This window comes from Durio zibethinus, chromosome 3, assembly GCF_047325235.1.
Source record: "Durio zibethinus cultivar Kanyao isolate XHJ-2024 chromosome 3, ASM4732523v1, whole genome shotgun sequence".
NCBI classification, from domain to species: domain Eukaryota; kingdom Viridiplantae; phylum Streptophyta; class Magnoliopsida; order Malvales; family Malvaceae; genus Durio; species Durio zibethinus.
The window spans coordinates 37425606-37445659 of NC_143164.1; the positions used below are offsets into that span (position 1 = coordinate 37425606).

A 20054-nucleotide genomic window follows, 5' to 3' on the forward strand; every position below is an offset into this window, starting at 1 on the left:
TACTCATTTTAGTTTTGTCTTAATCATTTAATTATTTCACAATCGTTATTATTATAAATTTTTAAAAGGAACAAAGTAAAAAAAATTTTTTATTAAAAATTTTTCTAAATACCCTAATACTTTGGTAGTATTTTTAGAAGAATGTCTCACCTAAAAATTCTTTAAGAATCTCTACTCTAACTTTTTTAAAATCCCATCCTTGAAAATTTTTCTTTTGTTTCTTTTCTTCTTTTTATTTATTTATTTATTTATAACATTTTTTGGAATAGATATATTGAACTTTATTATTTTTTGGAAGTGAAATTTTATTTTTATTAGCATTATTTTACTAAAAAAAATGTTTATTGTAAGAATTTAAGAATTTAAATATGTATAAATAAGAAAACAAATAATTTTAAAAAATAATAATTGAAAAATAATATATAAATGGAAATAAACAAAAAAAAATAAAAAATATATAAATGGAAATTATATAAAAACCTACTTAAGTTACAAAACAGTAAAAAATAATCTAAAAATTCTTGAATTGAAAAATATTTATTAACTAAGCAAAACTTACTATCATTACCATCACGAAAAATAATATTTTGTGACTTAATATTTATATACACAATTCATGTTATCACTTTTTTTACTTGAGAAAAAATGTGTTAATATAAAAATTAAAAAGATAAACATTTAAAAATTTAAATATAGTAGCAATAATAATTATTCTATTTACTCTATTTTTGTTTCCTACTTTTCATTTAGTAAAACATTATAATAAACATAACCTTGCATGTTAAAAATAATTATCGAAAAGTTTCATGTGTCCAAAAAATAAGCAGTAGAATTAATGATTAACCAATTATTTAACACCTAAGTAGGATCTTCGCATAGAGTAAGATTTTCAAAAAGTTAAACTCAATAAATAGTACAAAAAAACCATAACAAATGATATCCATATATATTATCTATAATGATATAAAAACCAATTTATTTATTCAATGATTTTTTCTTGGCATAACAAAAAAAATATACCTCCAAAATTTAGTTTAGTGTTTGAAAATTGTAATCTTGATAAAAAAATAATTAAAATAATTAGAAAATGTGAAGCAAATAAAAAAAGAACTAAAAACAAACAATAATGTTAGAAAATAAAATTGACTCAAAAATAATTGACATGCCTTAACTTAATTGTAATATTGATCAAACCATTTACAAAAAGTTAAGAAATTTGCATTAGAAAAAGAATTTAAATAAAAATAATATACTTGTAGGATTATTAGATGTGAAAATACATACTTAATATTTAACCTGTAATCAATGCAAGTTCAATAGAGGAAATAATAAAAGATTTTGAAAGTATAAAGAATATAATAAGTGATTTTAATTTGTTTGAATTTTAAAAAATACCAAATATTAAAAGATTATGAGAAAATCTATGAAGATATTGAAAGTTTCAAATTTAAAAGAGATATATGAATATTATTGGAAAATTTTATTTTAAAAGAAATATATATAAAATTATATTTAATTTATATGTTTTACATATAATTAATCAAAATATCTAAAGTAATATACATAGGAAAAAGTCAAAAGGTTAGTAAAACTATAATGATTTAATAAAAAAATATTAGATATTTAAAACTTAGCATTTGAATTTTGGTTTTGATATATATTGATGATAAGAGTTGGTCGAGATTTTTTGTAATTTAAATTAAGTTAAAGTTTATATAAAATTAAAATATTGGATAAACTTAATCTTAAAATTTTAAAATTATTTGGTAAATAATTAAAACTAAAGACTTATCTTATGTATAGATTGTACATGTAAGTGATCATGTAAAAATGCTTATTTGATCGAACATTTAAAATTATCTTATGTATCATTAAAATAAATTGTATATATATGATTACACGTGAGCAAATCTTATAAAGTATTCCTATATGTTGTAATATAATATTATATATGATTGATTTTTCATTTAAATATCGATAAATTTTAATCAATAAATATATTTAAATAATAATTTTATCTATAGATAATTTCTAATCAGATAATAATATTTAAATTTAGGCATTTTATATATTTATCCATCAAAGAAAAATATATAATTAAATAATTATATGATAACTCTAGACTCAAAAAATTTCATCAAAGTTACCAACATGGCTTGTTGGAGTTTAAAAGTTAACTAACACAGATTTTTTTTTATGGTTATTTAGTTGTACATTGTGATTTCAACTGCATAAATAAATGAAACAAATTTATTGAGTTTTATTTTCTTTTTTGTTTTTAAATCATAATGAAAAGGATATTAGCTTAAGGAGGCTCTAATTAAATTTATTATAAATTGAGAAATAGTAAAATGAAATGTTGTAGCTGATTTGCCAAAAGAAAAATCTTACTAGATGGAGTGAATAGTATGCTTAGTGAAATAATACCTATCATAAGAAAAAAAATGTTAGTTCCTATAACAAGAATAGACTAATAAAAAGAGAGATTAAATTAATAATAAAAAAAAAATTTAGCTGATATGTTTTGTGGAACATTGAGAAAATTATATAACTAAGAACTACCAATAATGAGTGTTTTCCTAAAGTTGTTATGGTATTTATATCTTTTTTTTTAATTTTCTTAAAATATTAATATTAAAAGTCTATGATAAATATTGATTTAAATTTAAATTTTATTTTAATTTAAATTTATCAAAATTTATTTGTTAAAGCTAGTGGATTTTTTTATTAAAATTATCTTCATCTATAACTAATATATTTAAAAGTTGAAGATAATGTAAGGATTATTTATAAAAAATATTAAAGATATTTAATAATATTTTTAAAAGTTTTGATAAATTTAAATAATCATTTTAAGTGTAGATAAATTAAAAAAAATAAATTACTTTGACTTGATTTTAAATTGAGATAAAGTAATATACAAGAGAAATGAATTTTATTAGAATTTTAATTAATTTTTAATTAAATTTTAAAATTTTAGATAATTTAATACTTTTTAAAATATATTTTTTATAAATAATTTAAAATTAATAAATATCTTAAATATCATCATAATTATAAGTTTTAAAAATGATTTTACGTATCGAAAAAAAAGTTGTTCATGTAAACATTCATGTAAACAAATATTGTATGATAAATGTATTTGTTATAATATAATATATATATATATATGATTTCATGCATATTTTAATTTTATCATATCCAATTTAATTCTCTTGAGTTTGCCAGTGCTATATTTGTTGAATCTTCAACCGTAAAGGCCTGGCGTGTACAAAACCCAAAAACTTATTCCTTTCATTTTCTTTCGGACTGAAACTACATAGACATAAAGTGCTTCATGTCCCACGACAATGACTGATTGTTACTCAACAAATTCTTACAAAGTTTTATATATATATATATATATTTGAAAATTAAAAATTATAATTGATGAATTTTTTATTGAATTTTTGGATGAATATTAATTGATATTTGTCCTCATAATACATCTTACCATATTACTGAACAATTTTTTTATTTTTGTAATAAACTATTGATTTAATTAAAAAGCAAAAATAAGTGATAATAGTTTAAATCAAATCAGATTTAATTTAGTTTTTTTAATAATATTTAGTATTATAAATTTTTAAAATTCGATATGAATTTGAAATGATTTTTTTAAAAATTGATTTAATTTGAATCGAATTCTATTGATTTGATTTGGTTCATCGATTTTTAAATAATATATTTTTTAAATATTATTTAGTAAGATTTTTAATATATTTAATAAACTTATATATAAAAATTATTTTATTTTATAAAAAATAAAAATAATATATAAAACTAATAAACTTTAAAATATTTTAAAATGCAAATTTAATAGTGTTTTATTTTTAAAAAATTTATAAACATGTTCTTTAAATTTTTTAAAATTTAAAATTTTGAAAAATTTACACTCTTAATTAGTAAATTAACAATAACAATAAAAAAATTAATTTTAAAATTATTTACCGTATCTTATAATAAGATATAATACTCAATTTCTAAAAATAAAATTTTAATTCATGATACTAATGTAAATTTAAATATCGTCCTTTGGGAATTATTGTGACCAGATGAGAAGTAGATTAGCAGTTATAGGTCCCTAAAAGTTGGAAAGCAACTTCCGCTGAAGATTTGGAATATCAATTAGGCCCACAAATGACTTTAGCAGTCAACCTATTTGTTCCTTTCATTTTCTTTCGGACCCAAACTACATAGACTAATGTGTCCCACGACAATTATCGTTACTCAACAAATTCTTACAAAGTTATGTATATATATTTGGAAATTAAAAATTATAATTGATGAATTATTTATTGATTACTAATGAGTGATTTATTTAATTGATTAAAGCTCATTTTTTTTTTTATAAAAAAAATTTTAAATTCGAATCTTATCAGTAATTGTTTATTGGAATTATATTGAATGCATAATCTACAATCATTTATCTTAAACTATCAGATACGGTACATCTTACTTTTATCTAGAGAACTAAATAATTTATCTATGTTTGAATTTTTTTGCCAAAAAATTATTCATTGATTTTTTGGATGAATAATTTATATTTATCCTCATAATACATCTTACTGTATTACTGAATAATCTTTTTATTTTTGCAATAAAATTACTGATTTATTTTAAAAAAATAATGATAACAGTTCATATCAGATTAAATTTGATTCAACTTTTTTAGATAATAATTAATGCTATGAATTTTTAAAATTTAATCCAAATTCGAATTAATTTTTTTTAAACTAATTCGATCTAAATTGAATTTTATTGATTTTGGTTAGATTCATCTATTTTTAAATATTATTTTAATAGAAATTTAATATATTTAAATAGATTTATATATAAATAATTATTTTTATTTTAGAAAAATTAAAAAATATATAAAAACTAATAAACTTTAAAATGTTTTAAAATGAAAATTTAATGGTGTTTTATGTGTTAACAAATTTATAAACTTGTTCCCTAAATATTTTAAACTTTAAAAATACGAAAAATTTACACTCTTAATTAGTAAATTAACAATAATAATAAAAAAATTAATTTTAAAATTATTTACCGTATCTTATAATATGATATAATGATCAATTTTAAAAAATAAAATTTTAATTCATCGATACTGTCGTAACGGTTTTGTATCCACCCGACGAATTTGAAAACGAAATAAAAAATAACGGAGTTACCACCAATATTTTTTAACTAGGTGCGATTGACCATCTACTAAAACACATCCTTTTAATAAAGTTTTAAAATTAATTAAAATTTATTAAAAAGATAATTTTACGGTCTGCGAAACAGTCTGGGTTCGAGAGTCGGTTACGCGTGAGGAAGGATTAGCACCCCTACAGTGCCCGTTAAAACCGGTACCAATTAACAACGTGTTGTCCTTTGATTTCGATAAAAATAGTTTTTTTTTGTTTTTAAATCATAATGAAAAGGATATTAGCTTAGGTAGGCTATAATTAAATTTATTATAAATTGAGAAATAGAAAAAAAATATTATAGTTGATTAGAAAAAAAAATTTTACCAGATGAAATGAATAGTATGCTTAGTCAAATAATACCTATCATAAGAACAAGTACGTTAGTTCCTCTAGTAAGAATAGACTAACAAAAAGAGAGATTAAATTAATAATAAGAAAAATACGTTTAGCTCATATATTTTGTAGAATATCAAGAAAACTATATAACTAAGAACTAACAATAATGAGTGTTTTCTTGAAGTTGTTACGGTATTTATTTTTTTTCTAATTTTCTTAAAATATTAATATTAAAAGTCTATTGTAAATATTGATTTAAATTTAAATTTTATTTTAATTCAAATATATCTAAATTTATTTTTTAATGCTAGTGGATTTTTTTTATTAAAATTATCTTCATCTATAATTAATATATTTAAAAGTTGGAGATAATGTAAGGATTATTTATAAAAAATATTAAAGATATTAAATAATATTTTTAAAAGTTTTGATAAATTTAAATAATCATTTTAAGTGTAGATAAATTGAAATAATAAATTACTTTAAAATTGATTTTAAATTGAGATAAAGTGATTTATAGAAGAAAAAATTTCATTAGAATTTAAATTAGTTTTTAATTAAAATATAAAATTTTAGATAGTTTAATATTTTTTAAAATATATTTTTTATAAATAATTTGAAATTAATAAATATTTTAAGTATCATCATAATGATAAATTTTAAGAATTATTTTACAAAAAAAAAACTATCCATATAAATGTTCATGTCAACAAATATTATCTGATAACTATATATATTATAATATAATATATATATATATATATGATTTCATGCATATTTTAATTTTATCATATCTAACTTAATTCTTTTGAGTTTGCCATTGCGATATTTGTTGAATCTTCAAATGTAACGGCGTGGCATGGAAAAACACAAAAATTTATTCCATTCATTTTCTTTCGGACCCAAACTACATAGACAAAAGTGCTTCATGTCCCACGACAATGACTGATCGTTACTCAACAGACTCTTAAAAGTTATATATATATATATATATATATATATATATATATATATTTGGAAATTAAAAATTATAATTGATGAATTATTTGTTGATTTTTTGGATGAATAATTGATATTTGTCCTCATAATACATCTTACCATATTCCTTAATAATCTTTCTATTTTTGTAATTAAAAAGCAAAATATTAGTGATAACAGTTTAGATTAAATCAGATTTAACATAATTTTTTAAATAATATTTAATATTATAAATTTTTAAAATTTGATATGAATTCGAATTGATTTGATCTGATTCAAAATTTATTGGTTTGATTTGGTTTATCTATTTTTAAATTATATATTTTTTAAGTATTATTTAGTAAGATTTTTACTAAATTTAAATAGATTTATATATAAAATAATTATTTTTATTTTATAAAAAATTAAAATGTATATAAAACTAATAAACTTTAAAATATTTTAAAATGCAAATTTAATAGCGTTTTATTTTTTAAAAAAATTTATAAACATGTTCTCTAAATATTTTAAAATTTAAAACTTTGAAAAATTTACACTCTTAATCAGTAAATTAAAAAAATAATAAAAAAATAATTTTTAAATTATTTACCGTATCTTATAATACGATATAATACTCAATTCCTAAAAATAAAATTTTAATTCATCGATGCTAATGTAAATCTAAATACTGTCCTTTGGGAATTATCGTGACCAGATGAGAACAAGTAGATTAGCAGTTGTAGGTCCCTAAAAGTTGGAAAGCATCTTCCACTGAAGATTTGGAATATCAATTAGGCCCACAAATGACTTTAGCAGTAAACCTAGTTATTCCTTTCGTTTTCTTTCGGACCCAAACTACACAGACACAAAGTGCTTCGTGTCCCACGACAATGACTGATCGTTACTCAACAAATTCTTAAAAAGTTATATATATTTGGAAATTAAAAATTATAATTGATGAATGATTTATTGATTACCAATTAGTAGTTTATTCAATTAGTTAAAATTTATTTTTTTCGATAAAAAAATTTTGAATTTAAATTTTATTAGTAATTATTTATTAAAATTATTTTAAATGTATGACTTATAATTATTTATTTTAAATTATTAGATATAGTACATCTTATCTTTATTTAAAAAATTACACAATTTATTATTTTTGATTTTTTTTATTAAAAAAATTATTTATTGATTTTTTGGATGAATAATTTATATTTGTCCTCATAATACATTTTACCGTATTACTAAATAATCTTTTTATTTTTGCAATAAAATTACTGATTTAATTAAAAAATAATGATAATAGTTCATATCAAATTAAATTTGATTCGATTTTTTTAGATAATACTTAATACTATAATTATCTATTATATTAAATAATAGATATTAAATACATAGTAATTATTTGTTGAAATTATATTAAATACATTACCTACAATTATTTATCTTAAACTATCAGATACAGTACATATTTCTTTTATCTAGAGAACTAAAGAACATATCTATCTTCGAATTTTTTTACTAAAAATATTATTTATTGAGTTTGGATGAATAATTTATATTTGTCCTTATAATACATCTTACCGTATTATTGAATAATCTTTTTATTTTTGCAATAAAGTTATTGATTTATTTTTAAAAAATAATGATAACAGTTCATATAAGATTAAATTTGATTCAATTTTTTTAAATAATACTTAATATTATGAATTTTTAAAATTTAATCTGAATTCGAATCAATTTTTTTAAATTAATTCGATCTAAATTGAATTTTATTGATTTGGTTATGTTCATCAATTTTTAAATTTTAAATTTTTTATTTTTTAAATATTATTTTAATAGAATTTTAATATATTTAAATAGATTTATATATAAATAATTATTTTTATTTTAGAAAATTTTAAAAAAATATAAAAACTAATAAACTTTAAAATGTTTTAAAATGCAATTTGAATAGTGTTTTATGTGTTAAAAAATTTATAAACTTGTTCCCTAAATATTTTAAACTTTAAAAATACGAAAAGTTTACACTCTTAATTAGTCAATTAACAATAACAATAAAAAATTAATTTTAAAATTATTTACCGTATCTTATAATATGATATAATGCTCCATTTTAAAAAATAAAATTTTAAGTAATCGACAATAACGTAAATTTAAATATTGTCTTTTGGGAATTATTGTGACCAGATGAGAACAAGTAGACTAGCGGGTCTGAGTCTCTAAAAGTTGGAAAGCAGCTTCCACTAAAGATTTGGAACATCAATTAAATGACTTTAGCAGTCAACCTATTTGTTGGAATTTGTTTCTTGAACGAGTTTAAGTACCAGCATTCAAAAATATTTTACACTTAATAGTCAAAGATTAAACTGTAATTTTATAATAATGGTCACCTTTCATTTTAGTCAATTTTACGTCAATTAGTTATTGATTTATGATTATTCCAATCAAATTGTTGGAAAATGATAATTAATTTAAAATTTAAAAAATAATATTTAATAACCTTAGTATTTAAAAAAAAAATATTTTCAAATACGATATTTTTTGACTAAAAAAAATTTGTTCACATAGACTAATTTTATCCACCTATGATTATTCCATTTCTTTAATTCACACGCGTTGCAGGACACAACCTTTTTTTATTTTTTATTAGCTTTGTATCTTTCCAGGAATCTAGCTTTTAAAAGGCTCTTTTAACTTTTATGTTTACAATATGCAAGATGCAAAATACAATTATGTTGCCATTCCATTAAATAGAGAAATAAGTCTTTCAACTTTCTTCTCATTGGCTGCCGTGGAGAACTTCTCAATAATAATGCTCATAACCTTCCTTAAATTTGCCATTTTTATTGCATCTGAGCAGCCTCCATGCGTTCCAACAGATAATATCACCCTGAATTGTGGAGTTCCGTCGGACTTAAATGGTCCGGATGGCCGGTTTTCGTTACGAGACAAGAGCTCAAATTTTTGACTTGTTGAATCATCTCAGAACAAATCAGAAGCCTATGAAGCTGATAGTCAAGGTGGTGGTTCTGTAGATAAAGTCTCTTATATGACCACCAGTGTTTCTAGTTCAGAATTCAAGTACACTTTCCATGTTACTCCCGGCCATTTCGGATCTACTTTCATCCGGCCTCCTATAAAAAATTTGAGCCATCCAAGGCGTTTTTCTCTGTCAAAGCAGTTTCTTTCACTTTACTGAAAAATTTCAGTGCTTTCCTTGTTGCTGAATCATTGGAGGTTAGAACATTTTTTAGAGGATTCTGCTTGAATGTAAAAGAGAATAAGGCTTTGGACGTGATTTTCACTCCATCTCCGAATGCTTCAAGTGATACTTACGCTTTCATCAACGGAATCGAGATCCTGTCAATGCCTCCCAATATTTACTACACTCCAACAGAGTCATTAGTCGATGTCCCTTTCAGAGGTCAAAGTTCTGGGTACTATTTAAACAATTACACCGCACTTGAGATGGTTTATAGATTGAACATTGGTGGCAAATTTATATTACCAACATATGATACTAGCATGTTCAGGCTCTGGTCTGATGACTTTGAGTACATGTCGACTGATAGCTGTTTTATCGTCAATACCACAATACCAATCGACTACAGAATAATTGCAAGATACACTGCACCGGAGGAGGTTTATCGGAAAGCTCGGACAATGGGTCCTAATCGTACTGACACAATAATTCGCTTTGACGGCCGCGATCTTCATCAAGCTAGGCAATCCCCTTGCCCAGCTCCAGATGAAAGATGTATTGCCAAAGGAGGTGAAAGTGGCTGTAACTTGTAAGAACCCATTCTCTTGTGGCCGCCAAAATCACCGTAAAGTCCCTTGATATAAAGTCGTCCAATTCAACTCCAAGTCCTACCCTGGTTCTGGAATTGCCTCTTCTGTTTGTACTTGAGTGTGTCATTTGCCTTCCATCTTTTGTTAGTTAATAATGTTATCTAAAATTTATTAGAAAAAAATTGCCAAAAAATTTTTTAAATAAGTGTCAAAATTATAACGTCATTTAAAATTCAAAACTATACAAAAATATTTCTCCTCATCTAAAATTGACAGTAAAATATGATGACAAGAATTTAGTGATGTTATCTTATGACAATTTTATATGTTGTCATATTAAATATCAAAATAATATAGATGTGTGATGATCATTCGTTATCTCTTACATATTTTACGTAATGAAATATAATGCCTCACTTTAAAAAATTGTTACAATTGTCAATGTTGTTGTAGTGTATCTATTCCTTCTATTATTTAGCCTAATCACATTTTCCCACACCTTCAACATATTATCTGGATCTGAAACCCCGATTCCCATTAACCACAAATGATCTCCATCTATTCGTCACCTTCTTTCCAAAATCTTTGTTACTAATCTGGCAATCTTGAAACCCAAATGGCCTTGGTCCCCAGTCCACCTTTTCCGAATATAACATAATGGGACAATGGTCAGATAATGACTTTTCAACCCTCTTTGACATAAATCTTCAAAATGCAGTAACCACTCAATAGATATAAACCTCATAGTCACATACTATGAGAGATATAGGAATGATGTACTGTATTCTATGCATTCGAGTTAGAATTTAACCATGTCCTCATTGTTTTTCTCTTAGACGATCTTAGTTTTATTTTCTTGATGGAAAGAGCATAATTGATTTTTTTTAGGCTTTGATGCTTGATTAAATGCTTACTTCTAATTTTATCATGTAAGAATTGTATAATAGACACGAATGCAAGAATACAGAAGAATGTTATCATTGCAAACAAGGATATAAGTTACCTACTCTTCGTAACAGGGAAGGAATGTGGTTTTTGTTATGATATTTGGTTAATATTACATTCGTTATGCTTCTGGGTCCTATGACCGTAGTAGTTTTTGCAAAAAAGTATTCTGACAGAAGCAGTAACTAAGGACTTCCTTTTGGTTTAATTGCATAAAATAGAAGAGGCATATAGACCATCTGAGGGATTCTATATTCAATCGGGAATTATTGACATGTTAAAAATTTTCTGTAATTTAAGATGAAACTATTATTTACTACATTCCTCTGAGGTAAACCTGATAATTTAAAATATAACACAGTGATACAATACAAAAATAATATGAATAAATGATATAAAAATAATAAAATTTAAAATTTTTGTTAAAATTATAAATAGATTTAATAAAATTAAAAATATATATTTTATATTTTCATGTCAATATAAATTTTGATTTGTAATTTTTATATAAAATATTATAACATGATAATATGAATTGTGGTCAATCATATGCATTTTGATTTACCAAAGTTTAAATGACATTTTTATTTGCGGGAAAATATCAATACGCTGGCTAAGTTGATTTACAGGGAGGTGCAATGTGAATTATTCTTTATAGTATTTGGTTAATTTTGTTGCTTGTTCAAGGTGCTAGCTGGAACAATTATATTGGCCACTTGGCTGGAAAAGCAAAGTAGTGAAACATGCAAGTGCAAATTTACTAAAGTAGTAAAGTGCAGATTAGAATTGCAGCAAAAAAATAAATAAATAAATAAAGTACAGATTAGAACCAAAAGTTTTATTATTATTTTAACTAAAAATAGATAACTGCATAATTAATAAAAAATAAAAAATGTCATTTGATATTTTGTTATTATTGATTTTTAATCATTTATTAACAAAATCATTATTTGATATAAAAATAATTATAAAATTTTTAATTATTTATTAATTTGATAAATAATTTTAAATATGATTTGATATTAAATAATTTATTAATTTAAAATTTTCAAATATATATTATAAATTTATTACATATAAGTTTAATATAATTTCCTTAGTGATCAATTTTTATTCTCACTATATTTTATCTTATCGTTATTATTGTTTTTGTATTCAAACATATGTTTCATTATTAATTTTAATTTTACTATTACAATACCTAATTTTACTACTTTAATAACTAATCTCATCGCTCACAATAATTTTTAATCTCACCAAAATCAATCCAACACTCATCTATATGAACCTAAGTCTCTAAAAGTTGGAAAGCAGCTTCCACGAAAGATTTTGAAGATCAATTAGGCCCACAGATGTCTCAAGCAGTCAAGCTATTTGTTGAAACTTGTCTCTTAAACGAGTTTTAAGTACCAGCATTATTGTTGGAAGGGGTAAAAAAATTTACATGTAATAGTTAAAGATTAAAATGTAATTTTATAAGAATCATCACCCTTTCATTATAGTCAATTTTACATAAATTAGTTATTAATTTATGATTATTCCAATCAAATTGCTCCAACATAAAAGTTAATTTAATTTGTTGATATAATTATATTTAAAAGGTGATATTTAATAACTTTAATATCTTAAAATATATTTATATCATTTTTTTAATCTGAAAAATTACAATTTTTTTAACCAAAAAAATTTGTTCACACTGGCTAGTTTTTTCCACCTATGATTATTCCATCTCTTTAATTCACACGCGTTGCACGACAATACCTTTTTTGATTTTTTATTAGCCATGTATCTTTCCAAGCAGCTAGTTTTTGAAAGGCACTTTAACTTTTACAATATGCAAAATACACAGTTATGTTGCCATTCCATTAGATAGAGAAATAAGTCCTGCAACTTTCTTCTCATTGGCTTCCATGGAGAACTTCTCAATAATAATTCTCATAACCTTCCTTAAGTTTGCCATTTTTATTGCATCTGAGCAGCCTCCATACGTTCCAACAGATGATATAACCCTGAATTGTGGAGCTACGTCGGACTCAAATGATTCGGATGGCCGGATTTGGGCAGGAGACAAGGGCTCAAAATTTCGTCCTGTTGAATCATCCCAGAACAAATCAGAAGCCTCTCACGCTGAAAGTCAAGGTGGTGGTTCCGTAGAAGTCCCTTATATGACCGCCCGGGTTTCTAGTTCAGAATTCAAGTACACTTTCCCCGTTACTCCTGGCCAGAAATTCCTTCGGCTCCACTTTTATCCGGCTTCATATAAACAATTTGAACCACCCAAGGCCTTTTTCTCTGTCAAAGCAGGTTCTTTCACTTTACTGAAAAATTTCAGTGCTTTCCTTGTTGCTGACTCATCGGTTAGACCATTTTTTAGAGAATTCTGCTTAAATGTAAAAGAGAATGAGGTTTTGGATGTGATTTTCACACCATCTCCTAGCGCTTCAAATGATACTTACGCTTTCATCAACGGAATCGAGATCGTGTCAATGCCTACCAATCTTTACTACACGCCACCAGAATTATCAGAGGAGGTCCATTTCATAGGCCAAACGACTCCCTTCCCTGTTAACAATTACACCGCACTTGAGATGTTTTATAGATTGAACGTTGGTGGCGATACTGTCTCACCAAAAGATGATACTGGCATGTTCAGACGCTGGTCTGACGACTCTATCTACATTTGGACAGATAGCCGTTTTACCGAAAACTTCACGGTACCAATCAACTACACAAAAATTCCATACTACACTGCACCGGAGGAGGTTTATCGGACAGCTCGGACAATGGGTCCTAATCGTACTTACAACGAGTGGCACAACTTAACATGGAGATTGCTCGTGGATTCAGATTTCAAGTATATGGTAAGGCTTCATTTCTGTGAAATTCAAGATGTGATAGATTCACCGGGCAAGAGACAGTTTGAGGTCTTTTTAAACAGTCAGATGGCTGAAGCAGTTTTTGACGTAATTATGTGGACTGATCATGCCAAAGTTCCATATTATAAGGATTATGTTCTGTTGATATTAAAGAATGGAAATCAGAATAAGCAGCACATCACCATAGATCTGCACCCTATTGTTGCTATTTATTATGATGTTATCTTAAATGGAATTGAAGTGTTCAAAATGAACAATTCTGATGGCAATTTGGCCGGACCCAACCCTGAACATCTGGTAACTCCACCACCACCACTTATTGAATCGTCAAATTCTGCAGGTGGAAAATCCAAGATGAAGCGAAGAGTGCTAATTGCTGCTATCGGATGTGCGGTGAGTTTGCTTGCCCTGGTTTCTTTATTGGCTTGCATAGTTGTTTGGCTACATAAAAAGAGGCAGCACTGCGGTTCCTACTCTGGAACGAATTGGTTTTATCGATGGAGACATCCTAACGAAGAGAAATCTACAAAATCCTCATTGTTACCGAAGGAACTATGCCGCCATTTTTCCCTGGATGAGATCAAAGCTGCTACCAACAACTTCGATGATGAATTAGTTATTGGGAAAGGAGGCTTTGGCAAAGTATACAAAGGTTTCTTGGATGAAGGGGAAAAAGTAGTTGCAACCAAGCGCCTGAATCCAGAGTCCCGACAAGGTGTTGTAGAGTTCTTGACAGAGATTGAGATGCTCTCTCAGCTTCGCCACCTTCATTTGGTGTCCTTAATTGGATATTGCAATGAAAATCGTGAGATGATACTCGTGTATGATTATCTGAGTAATGGGACTCTTTGTGATCATCTTTATGGTGCTACTGGCTATGATCCTCTGACCTGGAAGCAAAGGCTGGTGATTTGCAAGGGAGCAGCAATGGGATTGAACTACCTTCATACAGAAGTGAAACATACTGTTATTCACCGTGACGTGAAGACAAGCAACATTCTCCTAGATGATAAATTTACTGCCAAAGTCTCGGATTTTGGGTTGTCGAAAATGGACCCAAAAGTTGACATGCTCGAGACCGGAGTAAAGGGCACATGGGGATACTTGGATCCAGAGTATGCTCGGGGTCATGCACTAACTGAAAAATCAGATGTTTATTCATTTGGTGTAGTGCTATTTGAAGTATTATGTGCAAGAAAAGCTTTGGATAAGAAACAGCCAGAGGGTCAAGTGAACCTGGCTCAATGGGCTAGGAAATGTATTTCGGATGGGACTCTTTATCAGGTGATCGATCCCCATCTGATTGGGAAGATAGCTCCAGAGTGTTTTAAGGTGTTTGTTGAAATTGCAGAAAATTGCATAGGAGAACTGGGAGTCAATAGGCCATCCATGAATGATGTGATGGAAAAGTTGGGATTTGCAATAGACCTCCAAGAGGCTGCTGATCTTGAGAAAGAGAAGACCAACCCTGGACGTGAACATAGCTACCCAGATATAGTGTTCCCAGTTGCTCGCGACGACGATCTCGATTATGAATCAGAAGAGGATCCGATTATTACTGGAGTGACCGATCCTGTTATTGATTCTAGTACATCATCCTATTTGTTCTCGAGCACCAACAACACAAAAAGCAAAGGAAATTAGACAAAAGAATGGAGACTGCAGCCAAAACCCACCCTTAATCCCTTTCTTTTCTTTTCTTTTCTTTTTGATAAGTAATGTTGTGGATGTAAATTATGTGTTTTTAATCATTTTCATGCTTTGTTTCCTGCTTTATTGATTTTGTAAGTCTTGACCATGTCAGTGTTTGGTCGATTAGAATCTATTTGATAAGCTTTAGGATTATGTATAATTAAAATAATTGAGAAAAGAAAGTTTTAGATTTGATTTATTGTCCTCTCCTTTTATATGTAAAAGAGAATAATAAAAGATTTATTAATACACTTATATAAAACTTGTATTAATACCGCTAGTAGAATGACACATACTCCTTAATATATATTAAAAAAATTAAATAAATAAAAAAATGAGATATGTGTCAATTTGTAATTTTGATTGTAAAATTAATAACTCATAATATTATTATTTCTATATCAAATTAGTGTATCCTATTTTCTTTTTTTTAGTGTTTTTTATTTTCTTCAATATATTCTTTCTTGAAATCATTCCAAATAAATTTTTCTTAGGAGAAATTATTTTTTCACATACCTTCCAATTGATTCAAATTCAAACAATTAAGAAAAAAATAAACTCTTTTTATCACCTGGACGGACATTAGTTAATCTTTTCATTTTCATTGATTAATAAAAAGATTATATTGATTAATAAGTTATTAATAATGGAGAAAAAAGATTATAAGAATGGTGGGTCAGGAGAGACAAGAAGTATCCACATCATGACTAGAGGTGAAGGCAGGTACAGGGTTAAAGAGGGATGAAATAGTAAATTTAATGGGAAAAAATGATCAAATAGTAAATTTTATAGGAAAAAGTATCATACATATAAAGGTATTAAAATTTTAGAAAGGTCATAGCCCCTGTTTGACCCTTAGCTATGTACCTGTGTCACGGTTTGTAAGCTGGTCCAGATTTAAAGGTTCTCTCTAAATCGAGTGGCAGTTTAAGTTTTAGAGAAACAAAGTCTGATAATCAAGGGAATCAGACCTTAAGAGATATTAAATATCTAGGTTGCGTGAAATTAGTTCAAAACAATGGTGCGAGTAATAATCAACTCAAGAGACTCAAGAAAAATGTTTAGGTTCGACAGGTTTGAGCCATACCCAAAGATAGGTACTAGTGAGCGATGTGCAGGTGTCACGGACCTAAGGGGAGTCCTGAATCCCACATCGAACATAATAGGAAGGTCCCTGGGGTATAAAAGGGTTCACACCATCTCCGCCTTGTGAGGCGCCTTTTGTAGGACAAAACCGTGAGGCCAGATGGCCAGAGCGGACAATACCTCACAAGGGTGTGAACCGTGGCGGAAGGCTGATCTGGGACGCCGGAAGGGTGAATGCCCGGGTCCCGGAGCCGCGCGGGTTCGGAGCTTAAGTCTCGACCCGTGACAAGTGGTATCAGAGCCAGCCCTAAACCGTTCGATCCACGCCGAGCGCCTCGAGGGAGGTAGGCAGGGTGGCCGGCCTCCGTGACGAGGGCGTCACGAGGTTGGGTGCGGGAGAATGTCACGGACCTAAGGGGAGTCCTGAATCCCACATCGAACATAATAGGAAGGTCCCTGGGGTATAAAAGGGTTCACACCATCTCCGCCTTGTGAGGCGCCTTTTGTAGGACAAAACCGTGAGGCCAGATGGCCAGAGCGGACAATACCTCACAAGGGTGTGAACCGTGGCGGAAGGCTGATCTGGGACGCCGGAAGGGTGAATGCTCGGGTCCCGGAGTCGCGCGGGTTCGGAGCTTAAGTCTCGACCCGTGACACAGGCATCTAGTTAGGCCCAGATGAGAGTACTAATGATTGAAGTGTGGGTGCATGTTCAGGCCCAAATGCAGGCAAACCTAAGTATAGTCGGGAGAATCAAATTTGGGGCTTCTAGAAGGCTTGGTGTTTAATATGATTTCAACAATTCAAAGATTGTGCATCAGCACTAAATCTCTTATAATCAGGGATTTTATCTCATTTTTTAAAATTAAGGGATTGTAATCTCTATAATTTAAGAATATATGGCATTAAATGTAAAGAAGATTCAATTATAAATAGAAGTTCCCTACCCTCATATATATATATAAAGATTAGAATCATTGAGTAATAACATCTTTTAACATTCTTACTCTTATCTTAAATATTTTTGTTTTTTTTTTCTTTCTTCAATCACTCGTTATGCCCTTTTATTTTACAGTGTATTGGATGGTTAAGCCTTCCAGGCTTGAGTGTCCGTATATAATTTCTTATGTTAAATTGATTTGAGATGTGATAGAGTCCATCCTCATGTTTTGGAATCATGCAAATCTAAAATTTAATTATCGACTCGTAACACTTGATCATGATCAATGTTGATCTTATCCAAACGGTTTCTCACATTAAAATTTTGATTTCAGAGTAGGGTAGGAATATATTTTCTACCCATGGTATATATTTTCTTTTCATAGTTTGAAAAGTATATATATAGTTGAATTGATTGATTTGGACTGAAACAGCAACTTGCATTCCAATTTCCAGCTGCAAAGTTTGGATTATTTTTCAAAGGGCCACACCTTTCACTTTACCCTAGGAATACGAACAAATTTTGGTTGCGTACCAATTTCAGATTTTTCACACGCATCCTTTTTAAATGGGAGTGTTCATAATTTAATTTTAATTAAATTAACCGATTAAATCAATTTTATGAGTTGAAGAAAAAGAAATAAACTAGGAGTTCAACAATTTCGGTTGTAAGGAGAGCATTTTGGGGGAACTGGTGGTTTGTTTCGGAGTGGGGTGCAACTCTTATAGGGTATGTGTCATAACGTCTAGATCCGGGGATCTATCGCTAGACATTGACTTTTAGGGAGTCGCCACCAATCTTTTTTATCTAGGTGCGATTGGCCACCTAAGGAATCTGTCCTTTCAGGGAACACCTAAGTTTAAGGGTCCCTAAAAGAATAGGTTCAGGTCTGCTAACCAGAACAAGGTTTGGGAGTTCGGTTACGTGTGAGGAAGGTTATAGCACCCTCACAACGCCCATCAAAAGATGGTACCAGTTTAAATTTGTGTTATCCAAAAACCTTAAAATTTTACCAAGTAATTAATTATTAAAAATTATTCTCAATTGACTCTAATACTTTTAGCAGAAAATTGAGAAAATTCCCTCACCTCAAGAGTATGCAAGAAAAACTACTGTTTCACTTGCAGAGGCTCCGTCGTCGGATTATTTAAAGAAAAAAAACAAAATCAAAATTAAGATAGAAAGGAAGGAAAGAATGATTTTTTTTTTAGGGAAAATTGATACTTTCAACTTTTTCTCAAAAATATTTTTTGAAAATTTCGATTTTCAAGGAAAATTGATACTTTCAACTTTTCCTCAAAAACCCTTTTTTTGAAAATTTATTTCTAAGGAAAATTGATACTTTCAACTTTTCCCCAAAAATATTTTTTTTGAAATTTTGATTTTTAAGGAAAATTGATACGTTCAACTTTTCCCCAAAAATACTTTTTTTTTGGAAATTTATTTTTCTTTTAAGGAAAATTGATACTTTTAACTTTTCCCTAAAAATGTTTTTTTTGAAATTTATTTCTGAGAAAAATTGATACTTTCAACTTTTCCCCAAAAATATTTTTTGGAAATTTATTTCTAAGGAAAATTGATACTTTCAACTTTTCCCTAAAAATATTTTATTTTGGAAATTTATTTTTCTTTTAAGGAAAATTGATACTTTCAACTTTTCCCCAAAAATATTTTTTGGAAATTTATTTCTAAGGAAAATTGATACTTTCAACTTTTCCCTAAAAATATATTTTTTAGAATTTTTTATTTTTATTTAAAGAAAATAAAATAATAAAAATAAATAAAAAGAATATTACATAAACCTAATCTAATAAATAAAAAATAAAATAAACAAATAAACAAAGAAATAAAAAAAAAAAACCTGGAGCGGCTCGGATCGCGGCTCGGCTCGGCTCGGAGGGGGGCTGACACGCGCGGGTCAAAAAGCGGGTCGACGCCCGGGTCGGGTCGGGTTCGGCAAAACGCGCGGATCCTCTGGGTTACTTAAGGCCAAAACGACGTCGTTTTGGGAGGGTATAAAAGGCACCTTCCTCCGTTTTTCGGCAGAACGCTCCTCCCCCTCTCTCTCTCTTCTTCCTTTTTCTCTCCCTTCTCTCTAGAAACTGAAGAACACCGGTGCCGAATTCTAGAAATTTTCGCCGGAATCTGGAAATTTCGCCGGAAGTTGGCCGGAAGATCACCGGTTTCTGGGAT

The 20054-nt window shown here is 27.6% G+C and overlaps 1 pseudogene across 1 annotated transcript; it reads left to right on the forward strand.

Annotated features, from left to right (window-relative positions):
• Positions 1-13079: 13079 nt before the first annotated feature.
• Positions 13080-15946, forward strand: LOC111283651 (receptor-like protein kinase FERONIA pseudogene; annotated as a pseudogene). The gene has a single exon (XR_016341105.1). The product of XR_016341105.1 is annotated as a receptor-like protein kinase FERONIA pseudogene (transcript).
• Positions 15947-20054: the final 4108 nt, after the last annotated feature.